Raw genomic sequence first — 18,830 nt, 5'->3', positions numbered from 1 at the left:
ACAATCAACAAAGTGGTTTTGAATGTAGGCTACGAAGTCAAAAAAGAATCAAATCTCTTGTATCATGTTCTTTGAGTATGCTTCAAACGATAAAGAGATTTCTTCAACAAACATAAATGATCTCTCTTTGAATCAAGGAACTCTTCTGTCTAAGACATACCAATCTTCTTATCTAGACTGCCATGAAGAAATGCAGTGTTTACATCAAGATTTTCAAGCTCCAAATCAAGTGCACTTACCATTGTTAGTAGAACCCAAATCATCTTATTCTTCACAACAGGCGAGAATACCTCATGATAATCCATTCCTTCTTTTTATGAGAACCTCTATTCTATCGATCATGCGCCAATCCTTTTTGGATCTATTCTAGAATTCCTTTTTTTCTTTTAAATACTAATTTGCATCCCATTGGCTTTGCACCTCTAATGTTTCATTCTTCTCTAAAGATTTCATCTGTTCATTCATCTCCATTATCCAACTTGTTTCTTCTCTATTGGTTGCAACCTCTTTGTAAGACAGATACCCAAGATTGTTCATTTCATGTTTTATGATCTTTATTTATCGACTATGTTTGGGGTTTGTGTTACAAACTCCACCTTTTTGGGTGACACATTGTTCCTGTTTCTATAATGTCCCAAAAATTAAAATAATTTTAACTTTTTAAAAAATCTTTTATTAACTAAAAACACAATTTATTTCAAAACCTTTTGCTCTTAAAACTAGATCCACAATTTAAACAACATTAGACAATATCATAATTCAAAACTCAGAATTCAACTAAAACATAAATATAAATAATATGAAATGGAAATCTCCTATGTAACCAAGCTATAGTCCGCACATTGAAGATCAAGTATAATACGGTTAAATTATCAAGATGATCCCTTACCAGGGTACCTTCTGTCATCCGAAGGGTATACAAACTTTGATTATGACACAGTTGATTCATGAGAAAATTGTTCTCATACTTATCACATAATTTCTTCCAAAGCCCAGCAGTACTCGTATAACCAACAACCTCCTTTAACACCTCATCAGTCAAGCTTAATATAATAACAATATGCGCTTTTGCTAGAATATCCTTTTTCAACGTCTTAGCCATGTTTTTTTTGATAATTTTTCTTCTCATTCCAAGTCGTCGTACAAGCTTGTTGAACCAAAAGAATTCACATCTTCATCTTCCATAAAGTAAAGTCATTCGATCCATTGTATTTCTCTAACTTCGAATGTAACGTCCCATTTTCACAACCAAAAATTTTCATTTTATTAAAGTATAGCTTCTCAATTATAAATCCATTATGAAGAAAACCGTTTATTCCAAATACATTTATTGAAAATCAGAGTAACCTCGAAAATATACCAAGGAAAGATCAGACATCAAAACATAGTGGTCAACATACCATGCCACACTCTTATTAGTTCCCTAGTAACCTCAAGATTCCTCCTGATCATCATACAAACCCGGTGCTTTCAGTAGTATGGGCCCATACTACCTTCCACACCTATTTGTAATAGATTCAGAATTCATCCCAAGGTCCTAAGTCACTGCACTAGACCACTCCTAGGTGTGCTAACACCTACTTCTCCTACGAGCTATAACTAACTTTCTAGTCAATCTTAATAGGATTATCACGTTCCCGCACCACCGGTTGCATTTGTGCATGCTTGTTGTACACAATACGAGATCAGGTAGACTGTCGAATAATCGACTCTGCCCTAAGTCCACAACCAAACAAGGAATAGAAAGTAAGGCTAAGTCGACCATTCAAAGGCTATTCAATCCTGACCATATATAACTAATCAACATACAGGTAGCAATCACAAAATTAAGTAACATATAGCGATCAATTCCCTATATCATATGGCAATACCTAACTCAGGCACTTGTATCCAACAGTTTCTAGAAGAACCTTATCCACTAGCATGCTTTTCTAACAATCTATATATCAGCAAAATCAAAACTCAGTAAACATAACAAGTATAAGTATTTTGGGAACCACTTTCCTGTTCGGGCTCTAGCTGTCTATACACACTACATCTTTCTGTATAACTAAAGTTAAGTCAAGGTCTACATTCCCGATCCCAATCCAACAATCAAACAAGAACATGACAAGGGACCGAGCCTATGTTCCTAACCCAACTGTTTTATTATAAATTCCTTTTCAAAAACGTTTTGTGAAAACTCTCGGATCCTAATTTGAGACTGGATTCACACAAGTGTTCCTCTAATTCGCTCAAACCAGGGCTTTGATACGAACTTGTAACGTCCCATTTTCACAACCAAAAATTTTCATTTTATTAAAGTAGAGTTTCCCAATTATAAATCCATTATCAACAAAACCATTGCAAAATCAGAGTAATATTAAAGCACAAAATCTCCATTGTTGCTGATGAATGTGTACAGTCACGCCTTTGTTGGGTTTTGAGCACTATAACACTCCTATGGTGCACATGCAACCCTAAATGCTTTGGATCTATGTTTTCTCTAATTATACATGCATTTTGTTTTTCCAAAGCATTCACCCTAGCTAGCATACAATTGAAGCTATATAATAAAAACTTAGTTTGGATGCTTACCTCTTGAGTAGGGTAGAGTACTTGACCTTTGAAAGCTTGAGCACCTCAAGTGTGATGCCTCTAATGGTTCACAAACACCAATATGCAAGAGGAGGCTTAAGAGAATAAGTTACTTATCTCAAAAAGATGGTAACCAATTTTGGCTCATGAGGGTTCTATTTATAGTGTGGCAAATGCTAGGGTTACACTTTGTAAACCCTAATGCTCCATGACTTTCCACATTCTTATGCTCCATGGGTTTAACCTCCATGGACTATCCATGGATTAACTTATGTGTTTAGCCCATCTAAATAATCATGGATTGTAACGACCGTGTTTCTAGGCTAGGCATTAATATTGATGTAATAGTCTAGGTTAACCTTTGTAACTCATTTTGAAGTAATAAAGAGGAATTATGTGAATATTATGTGCTTATCTGCTTAATTATTATAATTAATGAATTAAGAATAAAAATAAGCGTCGAAAATAAATATTAGATAAAGCCGATATCTAAGGATAAAGTTGTAAAGAATCTTGTTAGAAACATTTAGGCGAAAACCTCACCGAAATCCGAGTTATAACGAAGAAGTTATGACATGTCGAAGTTTCGCGACAAAACCGGCACAGCGACGAATGACGTAAAAAGTGAGTTTTTGATAAACTACTTTTTAGCCTAGTTGATCTAAATAAAAGTCGTAGTGTTCGTTAAACCGAGGGTATGCGTAAAAAGAACGCCCAAATCTGACTTCGTATGAGGAAGTTATGATTTTTCTAAATTTCAGCTTAGCAGTAGACAGCTAAAAATTCGAATTTTAGATCAAGTGATTTTTAGCCGACACAATCTAAATGAGAATCGAAGGTCTCATGAATAGTAGTACAACGGTAAAAAGACAGACGAAAACGGACGTCGGATGAAGAAGTTATGAATTTTTAACGGATTTTCCTGTCCCGGTCTGTTAAAAATAATAATATTAAAAATAAAGTCAAAATTAGCTGACGAAGTCTAAAAGAAAGTTGTAGAGCTTAATTTTCCATACGCGTTCATATAAAGAACGTCAAAAACGGAGCTCGTATGCGAAAGTTATGGATTTTAGAAGATTTTGGCACAAATTCCGAGGAATCTCGCATGGATAAGCCTTATCCGGATTGGCCATGTCACCCTCGTCCGGATCTCACCCCGTGTCCGCCTCGTGTCCGACGTCGATGAGCTGTGCAGCCAATAATCCGACACGCGTCGCTATCTGATTCGACCGAAGCCGCGGCCCTCTCCCCTTCCGATGCGTGGCGTCGCGCTGTAGCCTCCGAACTCGGACGCGTGCCTCAATCCGAACCGAGCCACCTGTCATCCGAGGCTCGCACCCGCCACTTGCCCCCCTCGCATGCGAGCCATCTGGAGCCCCTCGCATCTGCTACCACGTGCTCGCTTCTCAGCCCTCAGATCCGAAGCTCGCACCCTATAAAAGGGAGGGCTGCGAGACTTTCCGGGTGAGTTTGGATTTTTGCCACTTTTTACCCCTAAACTCATATTTTCACTATTTTGACTTCCCCCAAAGCCCGGAGATCATTTCCAACACCCGAAACACGCCCCGAAGTGCCCGAAGACCCGAAAAATTTTATCTTTTCGGTTTTGAAGTCCAACCCTCGCAGAACCCGGTTTCTCAATAAAACTCCCGGTTTTATTAGAAACAATTGTTTTAGGAAACGAAGTGTTGCCCGATTATCGTTAAATCAAGTGAGTGTATAGTCACTTTCATCTTACACATAGATATGAAGTATTTTATATAAAATACGTGTTATGTGATTATATATTGTTTATTTATTTGAGATGGATAATGAATGAATGATTTATACAGATTTTTAAATAAATTAAACTGTATATGTATTTTTATCTAGAAATATGTTGGGTAAAACATGGGTAGATAGTTGATGTGTGATGAAATAAAATGATGAGAGGCCTCGATGTTATTGTGATCCAGTCATCTAGCGGAGTATGGATGACGACCACAGACTTTTCTAGACAGTCCAGTGGAACGCTGGCAGACTCGCAACCTGTAGGTGTTAATGAGCTTGGGTGTTAATTTGTTGTACTCCATCCCCCACATGGTTGCCTTATTTGACATAAATTGCTGGGAAACCCCCAAAGCAGTGTTGTCGCCTCGATGAAAATCCTTAGACTAGGTCCCTTGTGATAGTTGTTTTAGGGACTTAAAGTGAGGATAACGGGAATGAGTAATCGGGTTATTGTTGTTTGATGAAATTAATAAATTTATTTATTGTGGGTTGAAAACCCTATATGCTCACCAGGCTTCCAAGCCTGACCCACTCAATTTTCTTTGTATTATAGGTAGTGGCGCGAGAGCATAAGTTGAACGACTTATCAAGATATTTTGATTATAGGCCTGTAGTGTATATAACTGTTGTAAGGCTTATAATGTGCCGTTTATGCTTTTGGTCTGTATCGGAACATGACATCCCGAGTTTTGTTATATAATAAATATACATTTCTTTAAGAAATGCCTTGGTAAATCTTATTTTTATCATATTTCATTTTGGGAACAAATTCTGCAATTCTTTTAATCAAAAGATTACTCTGAAATTATTTTAAAAGCATAAATTAAACCGGTCTTTTCTGGCCGTGAATTTGGGGATGTCTCATGGATCATTGGCCCACACTTCAAGAATCATTGATTTACATAATCAATCCCCATATATTTAATTAGTCTCTTTTGACTACAAAATTAATTCCAAATTAATTCTTGATCAATACTAATTAAATAATATGATTCCATATATTAATATATTATACTTGTAATATATTAATAAATCATAAATAACCTTATTATCAAAAGTCCATCCTATCAAATTACACCGGTGAAGGCAACCCAAAAGGACCATGCTACTATCGGGTCAAGTACATCCCAGTTATAGTTATGGGCTTAGATACCAAATCCAACAACCTTCGCCTTCCCATGACGATCGATGATACCTGAAATAATAAACAATTGGGTAAGCACAAAGCTTAGTGAGTTTCCCCCAAAATACCCCATACGATAAACATACAAGCGTGCATAACGGCCCACAACCATCGGGCTGGAATACCCAGGGTTTTTTGGCCTAACGCCTCAACCCAACCACTCTTCCCGAGCCTCCGTGCCTACGACTTACAGCCGGCCTGCACCGGGTATCTTGGCCTACGACACAAAGCAGGACCGCCTTAACCCACTACCACCATATGTCGACATAAAAACAATCAAGGATCAAGCAGGCACATAATACAGGAAAACATCAATCGTACAACTCACTACCACCTACTAATCCTCTCACAGTACACTGTCCTGCTACCAGTTAACCTCCATGAAATGCGTAACCATAAGTAACTAGAGTTGAGATAGCCACCCGAACATATGATCCTACTCTAGAGCCACAACCAAACAAGGAACATGCAAGAAAGCCTAGATCAAGAGTTCTCAGGCTATCCTACATGACTACATACAGTCCCAAGGGCACTCCACTAGATGATAACCAACAAGTACAAGTAGACATACAAATCTACAGATCACTACTGCATAGCAACATCCTATATACCAGGATACAGATCTAACAGATCACTACAACATGACAGCATACTAAATACCAACAATCCAAGGAATACAAACTCGTATATACTCAGAGGTGAGTTAGCACTCAGACAGGTGATCCTACTCTAGAGCCACAACCAAACAAGGAACAGGCAAGAAAGCCTAGATCAAGAGTCCTCGGTCTATCCTACATGACTATATGCAGTCCCTATGACATCCTTCTACTAAAAGATAACCAAAACTAGTGGGCCAACATTGGTGTCTTCGACCCACGGGTACAATGAGGCAAAACTCACATGTATAAAGAAACCCGAAAAACTAAGACGTGTTTCCCTTTCTGCACCGTGTGCACCCGCGAATCCGCTAATCACCTAAACCAAGTAAAACCTTAATTAACAGTCCAAAACCCTCAAGTTTGACCTAAAGTCAAATTTGGTCAAAAGTCAACGGTCAACAAAAGTCAACAAAGTCAAAGTCTGTGGCAGGTGCATACGCCCAACGTACGCGATCTGATCTTATTTCTCCATTAAGTACCTTATCACTTAATACCTTTTATCCAAAGCTCAGATCTAGACTCAAAACATTGACGTAAGTCATAAAGTTCCCACCTTTATGACTTTCCATGGCTAGAAAAGGTCCAAAAGCCAAAACCCTAACTTATTAATCTATTAAGACATCATAACTCTTGCATGGAAGGGATAGAAGGACCAATATGACATTTTTATGGTTCCTAATAGCTTCATAATGGATAAAGTTTCCAACTTTATCCATTAGAATGGTCACAACAAACAAGATCAAGTCTTTAAGTCTCATAGGGACCAAAAGTGCATCTTTTTCAACTTAATCCATTAAGTCCAAGTCTCTAACCTTTAGATCTGAATCAATATGATGTTTAGATGGTCATAACAAGGTCACAAACTTTCAAGATCTAAACTTTATGCACTTAAAGTGACCAAAAGCTGATAACACCCAAAACTGGCTAGTTCTAATAATTTCATCATCAAGATTCAAACTTTATAACTCCACAAGAAAGATCAAGGCGAATAAGGTCTGGATCTACAAGCTCCAATGTAACCAACACTTCTCCAATGAGCTCCTTCTTCTCCAAGATCCACCAAGAACACTCCAAAGCACTTAAAACGCCCTCTTTTTGGTCACAAGGCTTAAAATAGGGTTAGGGTTTCATGGGAGAATGTTGAAGGAGTGCAGGCTGAGAATGGAAAGGGTTTGGGGGAGTTAAGGAGCTTAAATAGGGCTCAAAACCCTCAAATAAGGGTTTGGCATCAGATCGTGTACGCCTAGCGTACCAAATGGTACGCCCATCGTACACTCTTGAATGCGTGTTTTGATCAGGTAGTATGCCCAGCGTACATTAAATACGCCTAGCGTATTACAACCTTCAGCACCAGATTCAAACTGCTATAATTTCTTCGTTTCAACTCCGATTTTGGCGTTCATTATATCCACAGAAAGGTATTGAAGAGCCCCCCATTATTATCTAGACATCTTGGACTAAAAACTTCTCGAACAAAAGTCCATATTTATGCAAGCACCCGACCTATGACTTTTTTCTTTTTTACCATTCGGCCCAAAACACAATTCAAGGGTTAGATCTCTCAACCATCATTACCTCCTTCCACAAGGTCTAATATTTACCTCCTTAAGGCCCAAAGTCTTTACACAATCAACTTCCGGCCCACGACCCTGAAATAAGAATGACAGTAAAGAGGATGTTACATCGAATTTGTGGGATGTTATCTTTTTCAATCGACAAAACAAATCGTAGCTTTGATACTACTTGCCTAAAAGAAATAATAATAATCACACTCACACAAACAGAAACAAATACACAATATTTACATTGTTTTGTTAATGTTGCCTACCTACACATGCAAGATGGAGTATTCTTTTTCACAAGCTAAAAATCGATAGTACAGTACAGTTGAAATCTTGGTTATCAACCTTTATATACACAAAATATACATGTAAACCCTAGCTAGAACTAGGGCTTTCCGGCCTGCGTTCCACCAGTTGATCAATAGCTAACTAATGGTCTGTTAGTCGGCTACTGGTCGACCATGGTCTTCAATTCTCTAGTTATATTTGACACAATCCTAATAAAATAAGAAAATAATTAATATAATGTTAGTTTCAAATACTAGTTTCATTATTCTTTTATACTCTCTCTCTCTCTCTCTCTCTCTCTCTCTCTCTCTCTCTCTCTCTCTCTCTCTCTCTCTCTCTCCTTTTACCATTCACTTCCCCCCCCCCCCCTTCGATTACATATATTAATCTAGTTATTATTTCAAACTTCCCAAAAATATTTATGCAAAAAAAAAAAAAAAATCTTGTTTCAAACACCTTAGACATTTTGATAAGATGGCCGGGTTCTCCTATCAATTTTTCTTATGGTAGTGGTTGCCAAAAAAAAAAAATCATAAATCGACAATAAAAATGCGCACAATTTTCTGAACAAGAAATGGTAAATAGTACACAGGTAAAAACATTACCTTATAAATCAATCATAGAATAAAACTTTGCATCAAACAAACCACTTGCATTTGATGGAAAAAAAAATTAAGATCCATATTCGTACTCTTTATAAACTAATTAACGTGATAAAGGATACATCGAAAAGTTCATGTTTGGCCATTTGAATGACCTTAAAAGAACAAGAATGTTGGTAGTACGTACCAACCCCTCCCCCCTCGTCGTCCTTTTTTTTTCCCCAACAATAAGACTTGGGGATGATCTATCAATTATCAAACCAACAAAAAAAGTAAAACATTCACGTCTTTTTCGGTTGGTACAAACCATATATAGAAACTAAAAACCAAATGTGTAGACTGATTTAATAATAATAATAATAATAATAATAATAATAATAATGATTTCAGCCCTTCAAATTAAAAAGATATAATGATAAGTTATGATTTATGTAAACAAATAAAATGACATTTACCAAATAAATTTTGCTATATTTAATTTCCCTTGTTTTTTTGGATTACATATATAAAATCTTTTTATTTAAGGTAATGTAAATTGACATGTTTGTCGGGGTCTTCGAAGTAACATGATATGCTTTCCCAGGCTTAGGGCTTCACAGCTTCTGGCTCGTTTACTGGGTACCTGTGGATGCAATCAGCCCAGGCACCATTTTTTGCTGCTTCGATTTCTCTGTTACATTCCCAAACTGCACTGTTGCATTTAAACCCACTACCAAATCCTATTTGCCAAACCCTTTCTCCTTTCTTCATTCTCCCTTTGGCTTCCATGTAACCTATCTCGTACCATAATGACGAAGACGATGTGTTTCCGAAGCGGTGCAATGTCATCCTTGAGGCTTCAACATGCTCCGACGTCAGCCGAAGGCTCTTCTGAAGCTCGTCGATAACCGCACGTCCACCTGCGTGAATGCAGAAATGACGGAATGCCTTCTTGAAGTCGGGAATGTAAGGCTTTAGATCAAGCTTAAGGAACTTTCTCCCAAAGAGATTGAAAATAAACAAGAGTTGCTCCGATGCGGGAAGAACCAACGGCCCGATGCTGCTTATGTTTGACTTCAAGGAATTCCCGGCTATCACCATGAGATCTAGGTTTAGCGCTATTCCGACATGACCCTCTTTATCTTCTTCTTGTGTGACACAACGATATGATTTATCTTCAGACCCTTTGTGGGTCCGAACCACATGCAAGAGTGTGTACTTAGCATGTTTACGTTGTGACCTTTTATTGGTCAAGAGAATGGCTGCGCCTCCAATTCTGAAAAGACAGTTTGGAACGAGCATGGATCTTTCTTTACCCGTGTAAGAATTCGGGGTGATAATCTCAGTACTTATCACAACCGCATACGATTCAGGATGTACTTGGAGTAGGTTTTTTGCGAAATCTATCGATATTAACCCAGCGCTACACCCCATTCCCGACAAGTTATAACTCTTGACGTTACTTCTCATCTTATACTTGTTAACCACCATGGCTGAAATCGAAGGAGTTGGTGCAAAGAGGCTGCAGTTTACGATCAAAATATCTATATCCTTCGGACTAATCCCTGTTTGCTGAAGTAAAGAATCCATGGCTGAGAAAATGACCATCTCAGCCTCATCTCTAGCATCCATCATATTAGGTTTTGGTGGTAGATAGTGTAATGAATGTGGTAAACATGTTTCCTCACCCAAACCAGATCTATCGAATATCTTAACTTGGAAAGAAACGCTTTTGGGCTCTGAGGCCAAGATGATATGGGCGTGTTCAACCGCAGTGGCATATGGCACACGGAGCATGGATGGTGGCTTGAAACAAGCGAAGTCGACGAGGTAGATGGTTTGAGGCTTGTTCAAGAAGTAGAATGCGAGAATGGAGATTGCTAGCAAACAGAAAGTGAGTGTGTGGATGAAATAATTATCATCAAGAAGGTGGTATGGGGCTTGTTTGAATGCTTGAATAAAGACAGCAAATATTATGGTTACGAGGAGAAGCTTGGGGACATGGTTGATGAGATGCTCATAGGATCGTTTTGCAGACCGGAGCATTTTGAAGAAGATGAAGAAGATAATGAGGAATTGAGGATCTAAAGAGAAATGTGATGAGGACAGAAGTGCAGTGAAGGGGAAGGACCAAAATATTAGTATATTTAGGGAAGGGGAAGGTGAAGATTTAAAGAGTAGACGGGAATTAAAATGTTTGTGGAGGGCAGATGAGAAGATTAAATGACCTTATCGATTGTTATATTATTACTTCATTACGTATATTAATTATTAATATAGTACATATAATTCGCAACTTCGATGAGGATAAGAAAAAGTATTGGTCAAAGTTAGTAGCATGGTCGGATGGAGTTGGATCGGAGCCAAAGCAATTTTTTTGTTTATTTTTTTATGAGTAAATTAGACAAATTGTCTATATGCATGGTTTGGTCAATTTGGAGGTTTATTCAGACTTTGGAAAATATGATAGTTGCATTGTGGTTTCAAATAATTGCAAGACCTTTTACCCGTCTATAGCCTACCGTCAAAATATTATAAAATGACCTTTTAGTTAACTCCGTCTATAACCTACCGTCAATTTGTCTTTTTTCCTATTTTGTTATTTACTATATGCACTGCAAGCTAAAAGTTCCAATCACCACCACCAAAAGCTAGCTAGTAGCTACCATATACCACCACAATATTCATGCATGTATCTATCTTACAATAAAAAACAAATTAAAATAATTAACCTACAAATCAAAACAAACATTAAGTCCTAAAAATTAAAACCCATGTAACCTTCACGATTTGGAGATGAATATCAAAACAACAATACAAAATCAAGCAGCCATGAAAATCAAAAATAAATAAATAAATAAATCAAAATCAAATCCCTAGCAACAAAGGCGATTTGGAGATGAAAAAAAATTAAAACCTAGGTAGACATGAAAATTAAAACAAAAATTAAAATTAGAAAATAATACATCCACGAGGATGTGGGAAAGACTATGGAGTTGCTTGGATTTGAATAACTCTATTGACACTCCTAAAAAAAAGTTTTTCTTGACAGACAAAGGACGACGTATAGCGGTTTTATGACAGATATAAGAGTTTGTCATAAACTTTATGTCATATATCGTAAAATGTCAATAATTTACAACAGCCAAAAATGTTGTTGTATTTTAATGTTTGAAATTAGAATGAAAAAGAAACACGTACTGTTTTGATGAGTAAATTAAATTGTTTTTTATACTATAAGAAAAAATTGAAACGAAAAGGATATATGAGGTAACTTAATTATAAGGTAAAAGAAATATTTTTGAAAATTAACATTCAATCCAAAAGAAATGTAGCGAGAATTAAAGTTTTCAAGATAATATAGAATAATTTTTGTTATATAGATATTATCTTAGATGGATAATTTTAAGACTAAACTACAAATTCGGTCCGTGTAATTAGCCAAAAAATATAGATGGAGTCTAAAATCTTTTCAACTTGCACCACTGGTTCAAAATCAGATCTTTTTTGTAGTTATGGTCCCTATCAAACATAAAAAGACTATTATACCCTTTTAATTTATTTTTTTATATTTTTTTATTTCTTTTACCATTTTTATAATATAAAAAAACACCTAACCTCGAATCTTACCCCTGGTTACCTCCCCCCTCCCCCCCCCCCCTCTCTCTCTCTCTCTCATCCTTAAGAAAACCCAGATCTACCTAATTTCACCATCCCTTCATCCTAACTTCAACACCAGAACCACACTCCTCTATCCCTACCATAAATCTACCTCTACTGCACCGGAAAACCACCCATGCTCGCTGAAAAATACCTCCCACCTGTTGCGAGGTCCATGCATGGAGCTCCACTTGTAAACATATTTCTTGTTTCTTTCAAAAGTGGGGTGTTTTGGGTCTTGATGATGAGTAACAGAGTATCCTGCATCACCTATTGAACTGAACTGAAATCTTCACCTTGAGTTCCTTCATCATCTTCTTTAAGCTCTTACTGATGTTCAAACATGCTTCATGATCTTCTACAAGAGCAAATAAGTTGTATTTCTTGATGAGCTTCCATTCATTCAACAAATTTTTTAGGTAATAAAGATTATCCCTTCTTATATTTGACCAATTCCCTTTATAACCTAGATTTCTTGTAGGCATGAGGATGTCCTCCAATTCTATAAAATCAGGACCTAATTAATAGTGTTTAGTCACTAGATTCTACTGATCACCTTTGCGTTAAATGTGTTGACTGGTTTTTTCGAGAAGAAGGTGTTCAATATCATCATCCACAATCGCAGGAGCCATTTTTTTTACTCAAAACTAAAGAGATTTTGGAAAAGATTCAAACTTGATAGGAGAAGGAAGGTGTTTTGAAGGGTTGAGATGCTTTTCTTGCTGAAAGAAAAATAAAAATTAACATTCTGATACATGTTCTCTAAATTGAAATTATTCATCTGGTGGAGTGGGTAAGTCATTACTAGAAAGAATGGAAAGGAGTGATAAAGTGAAAAGAACACAATGGAGGGGAAACCCAATTTTCTCCATTAGAGAAGGTTGGAGAGTGAGGAGTGGAAGTATAAGACTACAAAAATCATCCCTTTCTCCTTCGATTTTAGGTTGTGGGCCTGAATGAGAAGACAATTTCAATAAATTAGCCTCAAACCAAAGCTTCATACCTAAAAATAGACGTCCCATGGATCAAACTCGTGTTTTATAAATCATATGAACAAGGAATCCTTTGAGGTATTTAGCTGGGTAAGAATTTTCAATTTTCAGTGTGTTGTGTGTATATGTGTATTATTAGTTGCAGGTATGCATAATCTAAGTATGTATATGTGTTTTTGAACATGAAAGATAGAAAGATGACGATGAGAGATGATGTATGTATATGTGAGAGAGGGGAGAGAGAGATAGAGGGGGGGGGGGGGAACTGAGGCGTGGGGTTGGGGTTTGGTATTTCTTTTTTATTTTTAACTTTTAAAAATAGTAGAAGAAATGAAAAAAATATAAAAAATAAACTAAAAGGGTATAATAGTTTTTTTATGTTTTACAGGGACCATAACCACAATAAATAGATGATTTTGGACCAGTGTTGAAATTTAAAAAGATTTTAGACTCCATCCATATTTTTTGGCTCACCATATGTTAACGTTACCATGAACGGTCACGTTAAATGTAATGGAAGTACAAATGAGACGTTATCTCATCAAAACCTTGGCCAAGGCTCGACCTTGGCCCAAGTAATCCAACACCAGGGCAACAGTTCGCTTCCCTCTACGAGGGACGAATATTCCCCGTGATCTTCTCATCCTCTCACGGCCAATCAGGACGTGACAAGAAGCCTTGGTGACGCCCAGAACTGACATCACCAGGCAATTAGTTAACGTGGGCATAATTCTCCCAGTTAGAGGAGGCCACGTATCACACTCACTGGACGAGGTCCCCAGGATCCGTTAGTAACAGGTATAAAAGGATCTCTTCCGCCTCAAGGAAAGGATCCATCTTCTCTCTCACAGAATTTACCCTAATTCTCTTTCTTAGAAAACTAACTTGATCGTCGGAGCGACGTCCCGGGAGAACACTCGGTCATCCTCTTACTGTTCTTCTGTGATTGTGTTCTCAGGAAAGCTTCGGATGTGGTACATCATCAAGCATCCAAACCCCCTAGAGAGCATGTCACAACATTTGGCGCCATAAGGACGTATCCTCATAGTGATACAACCAATTTACGATACTGGTTCTGCGCAAAACGACGATCTAAACCCAACAACACCTGTGTCTATAATAGAAGATCTGTTTTGAATACTTTTGGCGATAACCAACGCACACCACTGTGAGTATAGAATGCAGACTCCAATCCAGGCGTTAATGGCACCGATCTCACCGATTACGAGGCCAATACTCCAGAGCAGTTTCCGACAACCGTTATCGGACGGTTCATCGCCTAAGACGACGATATCGCATCCCGATCTGCTGCAGAAACCTCTGCATGATGGCATGGAAGTACTTACTATCTCCAATTCTCGTAAGAGAAACACAACTCATCAAGCGGAGGATGAGATAGAGGTACTCTCGATAAATTTACTCAATATCAGCTTTTCAAGTAGAGATCCCAGACCACTGAATTGGGATCCGCGAGACCCACACCTCACATCTGGATTCATTCGTAACACGAAGGTCCATCGAATATACATCGACAATGGTAGTTGCTCTGATATACTCTACGAGCACTGTTTTAGGTAACTACGAGATGGATGGAAGGAGGGGCTATAGCCCCCAACCAGTGGACCATTGGTAGGATTCATCGGGCATAGCTTGTGGCCACTGGGCACTATTCGGCTGCCCTTAACGTTGGTCAGTCACAACGAGAGGGACCGAATCACAAGAACAATCGAATTCTCTGTGATCCGGTACCCAACAGAACAAAAAATCCTGCTCGAACGATCGGAAATCTCCTTACTGCATCTCGTAACCATCGACGATCCATGGAATCGTTAAATTTAGCACACCCCAGAGATCGACGATGGTCCTCGCCACAAACACCAAGGCACAACATTGCCACCAGATTATAGCCGCTCCCGAATTGGTGCGATCCCCAAAGAAGTCGAAGGAGTGAGGTTCAACCGAACAACATCAAAGAAACATGGAATATCCAAACCAAGTCGTGTGAATTGGCGCTCACCTATCAGACGAAACCAGGGCACGACTGGTAGCATTCCAGAAGCAACATTCCACTGTTTTCTCCTGAAAACCAACAGACCTAACAGGCATCGATCGGCAGGTTATAGAACACAGCCTCAATATCGCGCCTGGAAGTAACCCTGTAAAGCAAAAGAAGAGGGGTCAGGTGGCAGACCGGAACAGGGCTATTAACGTTGAAGTGGCCGACCTGGTCAATGCCGACATACTCAGGGAAGTAATGTTCCCATCATGGATAGCAAATCCTGTCATGGTGAAGAAAGCCAACGGATCGTGGCGGATGTGCATTGATTACTCAGATCTCAATAACGCCTGTCCAAAGGATTGCTACCCTCTCCCGGAGATCGATCATAAAGTCCAATCGCTTGAAGGTTTTCAACTTAAATGCTTCCTTGACACGTACAAGGGCTATCATCAGGTACAGATGAAGCGAGAGGATAAGGCGAAAACTGACTTCCATACCGAGAAGGGTACCTTCTGCTACCAAAAAATGCCTTTCAGACTCAAAAACGCAGTCGCTACATACCAAAGGCTAATGGATAAGATATTCGCTGACCAAATTGGTAGGAATATCGAGGTCTATGTCGACGACATGGTAATTAAGAGCCGCGACGAAGAAACAGTGCTCCACGATGTGGTGGAAACCTTCAAAACGCTGGCTAGAGCGCAGATGAAGCTCAACCCAGCTAAGTGCACTTTCAGAGTAAAGGAGGGGCAATTCCTTGGATATCGGATATCCAAGGAAGGAATCCTGCTCAATCCCACAAAAATTCAGGAGTTCCTTGAGTCGAAAACTCCCCATAACCTCAAGGGGGTACAGGAAATTAACGGTAGGTTGATAACACTGGGAAGATTCATTGCCAAATCTGCAGAAAAGGCACTTCCTCTATATCAAACACTCAAAGGATGCCTAGACAAAAAGCAGTTCAAATAGACAGAAAAAGCGGACGCGACACTACAACGACTGAAAGATGCCTTACACCAACTACCGACCCTCGCCTGCCCGCTACCAGGGGAAACACTGCAGATGTACTTAGCAGCTTCCAAAGAAGCTATCTCCTCTGTGTTGGCGGTGGAGAGGGAAGTCAAGCAGGTACCCATCCATTTTGTTAGCAGAGCCTTACAAGGGCTAGAGGTCAATTACCCGGCCTTAGAGAAACTGGTCCTAGCCCTGGTGTATGCTGCCAGACGGCTACGGAGATACTTTCAAGTCCACAAGGTGGATGTTCTCACTAGTTACCCAATAAAGCAAGTTCTTCTAAGGCCGGAGAAGTTCGGACGCCTGGCCAAATGGGCCATCAAACTAGGCGAACATGATTTCCATTATCATCCTCGGACTAGCATCAAAGCCCAGGCCCCAGCGGACTTCCTGGTCGAAATCCTAGATAATATCTAGGGAGTGCCGACGAAAATCTCAGTCGATCCGCTCAAGCCCGAAGTTGGCCAAGAACTTTGGAAGTTGTACATGATGGGTTTTGAGCACTATAACACTTCTATGGTGCACATACAACCCTAACGCTTTGGATCTAAGTTTTCTCAAGTTATACATGCAATTTTCATTTATCCAAAGCATGAACCCTAACTAGCATACAATTTTGAGATTTACAACATAAAACAACTTAAATGAATACCTCTTTGTTGTAGCTTATAGAACTTGGCCTTTCAAGAGCTTAGTACCTTAAATGTGATACCTCAAATAAGCCACAAACACCAAGAACAATGGAGGATTATGAGAGAGAGAGAGAGAGAGGCTAGGAGGCACCAAAAATCGGCTAGGGTTTCTTCTTGGAAGTCTTGGCCGATTTTGGGAGTGCTAGGGGTTACATTTATAGTGTGGAATTCCTATGGTTTTAACTTGTAAACCCTAATTCATTTACTTAGGTCTTTAAGCAATCCAATAACTCATTTGATAGGCCCTTTGGACTAAATCTTCATGGACTCTCACATAGATTTAGTCCATCCCTAATCAACATGGATCATTAGCCCAAACTATATGTATTACTGATTTACCTAATCAGTCCCCGTTAATTTAATCAGTCTCTTTTGATCACTAAATTAATTCCAAATTAATATCTGATCAGTACCGATTAAAAAATATGATTTTTCAATTAATATATTATTCTTATAATATATCAATAAATCACAAATAATCTCTTTCTCAAATATTCATCCTATCAAATTGCTCTGTTGAAGGCAACCTAAAAGGACCATGCTACTATCGGGTCATGTGCATACCAATTATAGTTATGGGCTTAGACACCTAATCCAACAGTACACTGATGGCGCGGCAAGCAAGGAAGGCTCAGGTGCATGCCTGATCCTTCAAAGCCCCAAAGGCGAAGAGATCACCTACGCACTACGATTCGACTTCCAAGTATCCAACAACGAGGCAGAGTACGAGGCACTCCTGGCAGGTCTGAGGCTGGCCAAGGAGGTCGGTGCAAAGCAATTGGCAGCCCTCAGTGAGTCGCTACTTATCACAAACCAGATAAACGGAACGTATGTGGCTAAAGACCGAAGGATGCAAAAGTACTTAGATGCGGTCTGAAGTCTAACCAACACGTTCAAAATATATTCCGTAAAACAAATCTCACGGGGAAAGAACGCAAGGGCGGATGACCTCAGCAAGCTCGCCTCAACTTCCTATGATCACTTAACAAAGAAAGTGCTAGTCGAAGTGCTCCCGGAAATAAGTATTGATAACCAAAAGGTTAATACAGTATCGACTACCCCGGAATGGACCAAACCGTTTGTTGATTACTTGCGCCATGGAGTGCTTCCAGACAACCCAATGGAGGCGAGAAAAGTCAAAATCAGATCACCGCATTTTACAATCAGGGACAATCAACTCTACCGGAGAGGATATTTAAGCCCATGGCTCAGGTGCATCTCCAAGAAAGAAGGACAGACGTTCCTCAAAGAAAGTCATTTCGGGGACGCAGAAGCACACGAAGGCGCTCATGCACTCACATGCAAAATACTCCGCCTAGGGGTATATTGGTCGGACGTGTACAATGACGTCGCAACCTTAACCAAGAAATGAAAGGAGGGCCAAGCGTTCACCCCATTCCAAAATCAACCGTCCATGCCATTGACCAACATTATCAGCCCCTGGCCTTTCCATCAATGGGGGATCGATATAGTGGGACCATTCTCACCACCGTTGGGAATCAGTGCTAGAGAAGGATTGTGTATAAATTTTAACATGTAATTACTTTACTACTTTCAATTTTATTACGCTCTAAACAAAACTAGAGTAAACAAAAAGGGCAATTCAGATGCCCCTTTATTTTCAAGCTTGAAAAGCAAAACAAAGAGGTTGTGTACATTTACCGTGTGACAACAAGGACTGATCATCCATCGTCACACGAGCGAAATCGTTACCAGGAGGCAGCCAGGGAGTTTACATAGAGAATGCTCATAACCTTCCTCCCAAAACATGTTCATCAATCACATCATAGCAAACATATGAAAGAACATGTGACATGAGTGTAGATAGATCATAACCTTCCACCAATAAGCAA

At 39.0% G+C, this 18,830-nt stretch overlaps 1 pseudogene; it reads right to left on the bottom strand.

Annotated features, from left to right (window-relative positions):
- Positions 1 to 9,040: 9,040 nt before the first annotated feature.
- Positions 9,041 to 10,806, bottom strand: LOC145103865 (3-ketoacyl-CoA synthase 5 pseudogene; annotated as a pseudogene).
- Positions 10,807 to 18,830: the final 8,024 nt, after the last annotated feature.

Source organism: Lactuca virosa, chromosome 4 (assembly GCF_052849685.1).
Source record: "Lactuca virosa cultivar CGN04683 chromosome 4, Lactuca_virosa_CGN04683_v6, whole genome shotgun sequence".
NCBI lineage: Eukaryota > Viridiplantae > Streptophyta > Magnoliopsida > Asterales > Asteraceae > Lactuca > Lactuca virosa.
The sequence above is the reverse complement of the archived record's forward strand: the minus strand, read 5'-3'. Positions and strand labels throughout refer to the sequence as shown.